The sequence below is a fragment of the Palaemon carinicauda genome, chromosome 26, assembly GCF_036898095.1.
Source record: "Palaemon carinicauda isolate YSFRI2023 chromosome 26, ASM3689809v2, whole genome shotgun sequence".
NCBI lineage: Eukaryota > Metazoa > Arthropoda > Malacostraca > Decapoda > Palaemonidae > Palaemon > Palaemon carinicauda.
In genome coordinates this window covers 53,157,767-53,162,799 of record NC_090750.1, presented here as the reverse complement: position 1 = coordinate 53,162,799, position 5,033 = coordinate 53,157,767, and the positions used below count along the sequence as shown (strand labels likewise).

At 35.3% G+C, this 5,033-nt stretch overlaps 1 protein-coding gene across 1 annotated transcript in view; it reads right to left on the bottom strand.

Annotated features, from left to right (window-relative positions):
• LOC137619512 (uncharacterized) overlaps positions 1-5,033 on the bottom strand; it is an 82,152-nt gene that overhangs the window by 76,296 nt on the left and 823 nt on the right. The gene's annotated exons all lie outside the window — the stretch shown is intronic.

The following is a 5,033-nucleotide window of genomic DNA, read 5'->3' as shown; positions in this document are numbered from 1 at the left end:
CAATTTTGGGGGGTGGCAGATATCAGAGGAACAAAAGGGGATACCAAGGTGCTGCCCCAATTTTGGGGGGGTGGCAGATATCAGAGGAACAAAAGGGGATACCAAGGTGCTGCCCCCAATTTTGGGGGGTGGCAGATATCAGAAGAACAAAAGGGGATACCAAGGTGCTGCCCCCAATTTTGGGGGGTGGCAGATATCAGAAGAACAAAAGGGGATACCAAGGTGCTGCCCCCAATTTTGGGGGGTGGCAGATATCAGAAGAACAAAAGGGGATACCAAGGTGCTGCCCCCAATTTTGGGGGGTGGCAGATATCAGAAGAACAAAAGGGGATACCAAGGTGCTGCCCCCAATTTTGGGGGGTGGCAGATATCAGAAGAACAAAAGGGGATACCAAGGTGCTGCCCCCCAATTTTGGGGGGGTGGCAGATATCAGAGGAACAAAAGGGGATACCAAGGTACTGCCCCAATTTTGGGGGGTGGCAGATATCAGAGGAACAAAAGGGGCTACCAAGGTACTGCCCCTAATTTTTGGGGGTGGCAGATATCAGAGGAACAAAAGGGGATACCAAGGTACCGCCCCCAATTTTGGGGGGGTGGCAGATATCAGAGGAACAAAAGGGGCTACCAAGGTACTGCCCCTAATTTTTGGGGGTGGCAGATATCGGAGGAACAAAAGGGGACTTTTCATATCTCCGCTCCTCCCAGCCTGACGAGGGGTTCAGCTGAGTATGAGGATTTTTTAATAGGAACAGTGTTGGTGCCACTGTGACATATTGAAGTCTTATTTTTAAGGTTGCAACTTGCATCGTCCAAATTTTTCCTTTGTATTTTTACAAGGACAGTAATAAATCCTGATTATCATGAATTTTATACTATTTTTGGGGGGGTATTAATAATTCTGAGGGAAATTGCCGTTGTATGAGAATGAACTTCGTGAAGCCTATCAGTTGGAAGGTATTCCACATGAGATATAAACTTATGTAAATTCGTATTTTATATCATTAAAATTTTTAAAAAAAAAGTAATTTTTTAACACTTTTAAATTAGTATTTTATATCAGTGAACAAATTAATCTAACTTTTGTTTTTCTAACATTTAAATTACTCTGTAAACAAGTATTTGATATCACTGGAATTAGAAAAATACTTGAAGCTGTCGTTAATTGTTTTAACATTAATCTTTTTATGTATTCAAATATTTGATATAGAAATTCTTAAAACTGAACATAAACCTTTATTTTGGGTATTATATTAGAAAAATACCAGGAGTCTCCGCACTTTTTTTCCAAAGTGCCTCTTCAGGTGAAGAATAAAAAAAAAAAAAGTTTTACAATATTTAAAAGGTAAACTAAAAACAAAAATCTCTGCTCAGACAACACCCATAACGTTCAAAACGCTTCCAGATTATTAAAATTACTGCCAGATCTATGCTTAGAGACAATTACAGGAAATTACAAGATAAAAGTAATTAAACCAAAGCAGTTGTTGACGCTAAGACATCAGATTAAAAAGAAGTGGTAATTTTCCGACGAGTGAACAGGTTTAAAGGCCACTCAAGGATGGCAGAGGCAAGGGACAGGGACTTCGCCCTATCGAGCAGGACAATACCCTAGAGATTGACCATATATACATATAATCAGCGCACAAACCCCCTCTCCAAGCAAGCTAAGACCAAGGAGAGCCAGGCAATGGCTGCTAATGACTCAGAAGATAGACCTATAGGCCCTCCCAAAGCCCCTATCTTTAGCTCACAAGAATGGTGAGGTTGCAGAGACCAAAAAAAAAAAATTTGAGCGGGACTCGAACCCCGAGTCGGGCGTTTACCAGACAGAGATGTTACCATATCGGCAACCACAACCCAATAACAGTCGTTGGGTAACTGGATAATTATGGATTTTAATTCTAAAGATCAACAGACAAGGCATGGAGTTTTATTCATGTTATATGTGTTTATGTTGACCAGGCTGACATGAGTCTTTTTATAGTTTATATATGACATATCTGTTTTTGCCGTTGTTTATAGTTTATATAGGACATATCTGTTTTGACGTTGTCACTGTTTTTAGAATGATTTATTGTTAATTTATTCTCATCTTTTATTTATTTCCTTATTTCCTTCCCTCACTGGGCTATTTTTCCCTGTTGGAGCCCTTGGGCTTATAGCATTTTGCTTTTCCAACTAGGGTTGTAGCTTGGCTATTAATAATAATAATAATAATAATAATAATAATAATAATAATAATAATAATCTTCATGTTTTCAAATATTTAATTACATTGAATTTTTCTTTTATAAATTTTCATATAAACTTTTGTCTCCTAAGTATTTGATATCATTGAAATTAAAAAGAAATAACAAGCATTCACGTATTCAAGTATTTTATATAAAAGAACTTCACAAATATTAAACAAGATTTTATATCTCAAGTATTTAATATTGAAATTTCTAAGATATCCTCGAGGCAATTTTTTATTTTTTTTAGCGTGTTTTACGAAAAAGGTCACAGGCTTAGATTTTAATCACTTTCTTGAAGAGTGAGTGAGTATTCCTTTGGCTTATTTTGAAGAAAACCTTCATATCCTCTGAAGTGATTCGGTAAAAGCCTCGTCAAAGGTTGCAAAACACGTCTCCTTAAATGATATTTATAATATCTTTTAGAAAAGAAAAAAAATGCAATTATAAAGATGCGTCATTTCCTGACACTTAGAGGTTTAAAGTCCGCTCAGGAATAGCAGAGGTAAGGGACAGTGACATTGCCCCATCGCGCAGGACAATGCCCTAGAGACTGACTATTTATTCATATGATCAGCGCCCAAGCCCCCTCTCCAAGCAAGCTAGGACCAAGGAGTGATAAGCAATGGTTGCTAATGACTCAGCAGGTAGACCTGTAGGCTCTCCGAAACACCCCATCCTTAGCTGAAAATAATGGTGAGGTTGCAGCGACCAGAGGAACTAACGAGTTTGAGCGGGTCTGGCACTCTGGCGTTCCCCGGGCAAGGATGCTGCCGTTAAGCATTATACCACTATGTATCGATTTATAGATAAATATTATTCGTATTTATGATTAATAAGTTTCTCTCTCTCTCTCTCTCTCTCTCTCTCTCTCTCTCTCTCTCTCTCTCTCTCTCTCTCTCTCTCTCTCTCTCTCTCTCTTAATCTTCATTTATAATAAACGATATCGGTGTCAATGTCCTTCAATGTCAGGATGCCAAAGAACTCTCTCACACTCTCTCTCTCTCTCTCTCTCTCTCTCTCTCTCTCTCTCTCTCTCTCTCTCTCTCTCTCTCTCTCTCTCTCTCTCTCCCAAGAAATACGCCTAAAAACAATATATTTTTACGAAGATTTTCGATTAAAATTACGGTTTTTTAAGTCTCTCTCTCTCTCTCTCTCTCTCTCTCTCTCTCTCTCTCTCTCTCTCTCTCTCTCACACACACACATACACACACATACAAACCTTTAAATCCTATGAAAAAGCATTGAACATTTTTAATAAGTATTTTCCATAACCTACAACCCTAGTTGGAAAAGAAAGATACTATAAGCCTAAGGGCACCAACAGGGGAAAATAGCCCAGTGAGGAAAGGAAGTAAAGAAATAAATAAACGACATAAAGAAGTAATGTACAATCAAAATGGAATATTTTAAAAACATCAACAACATTAAAACAAATATTTCAATATATAATCTAATAAGACTTATGTCAGCCTGTTCAACATGAAAAACATTTGCTTTTAAGTTTGACGATCTTTGACGATTAAAAGGACACATTTTGCAACTAAGACAGTTCGCCTTTTTTTTTCGCAGGAGTACAGGAATACTTGCCAGCATAAATATCGCGGATCGCTGTCTAATAATTTCATATTTAGTTAAGAGAAACTTAATGTCATTCGTGACTTGGTGTAGATATTCAGTATTTTGAATACCCTAAAAGCACTACTGCCATTCAACTGAAAACTTGAATGTTTACTTAGGCTTTTAATGATTTTCTTCGGGTAATTGGACAGTCCTGTTGGTAAAGCAGATAGAAAAATTGAATTGTAATGAATAACAACTTTGTTGGATCATGTAGATCTGAATATAAAATCGCTTATATGCATGGCGTTGGTAACAGAATTGTGAATTATTATTATTATTATTATTATTATTATTATTATTATTATTATTATTATTATTATTATTTTTAGTTATTGTTATTATTATCATTATTATTAGTTATTGTTATTATTATCATTGTTATCATTATCATTATTATTACTTTCGAAGCTACAACCCTACTTCGAAAAGCAAAATACAAAGCCCAAGGGCTCCAGAAGGGAAAACAGCCCAGGGAAAAAAGACATAAGGAAATAAACTACAAGAGAAGTACTTAACAATCAAAATAAGATATTTTAAGAACAGTTAACATTGAAATAAATCTTCCATATATAAACTCTTAAAACTTCAAAAAAAAAAAAAAGATGAATGGAAATAACATAGAATAGAGAAAAAAAAAGGATAAAATTTTCAAAAATGTAAGTTTTCCTATATAGATATGATATAAATATTAGATAACTTGGTGGCTGACCGGGATAAGAATAAAGAGAGTATAAAACTTAACACTACTTAGTTTATCCATTGATCTTTGATTTAAGTGAGCTAAGCAAAGATGAATAATCTCGGTATAGAAAAATAAGTGTTGAGATTCAAACTAGGGAGAGTATGCATATTTGTCACACAAAACTACATATGACGTCCATAGACAAAATATAAATGAAATATCGTAGGCTGTTTGCAAGAAATGATTATAATACATAATAGAGGAGCATGATTGTAAGAGATAGGCTACTATTGTGGAAAGGTTATTTTTCAACTAAGATGTCTGGTGTTTCTATGGTTATTTAAGCCTTTATATAAATAGAATAATTACAGAATCTCTGAAAGTGAACAATGCTTTGAAAATTTCTTTTACTTTTGTTGGTTTTACTTATGATGTTTCATTATGCATTATCACGTACTATTTTTTACAAAATAAAGTCAATTATGAATTATAGCAT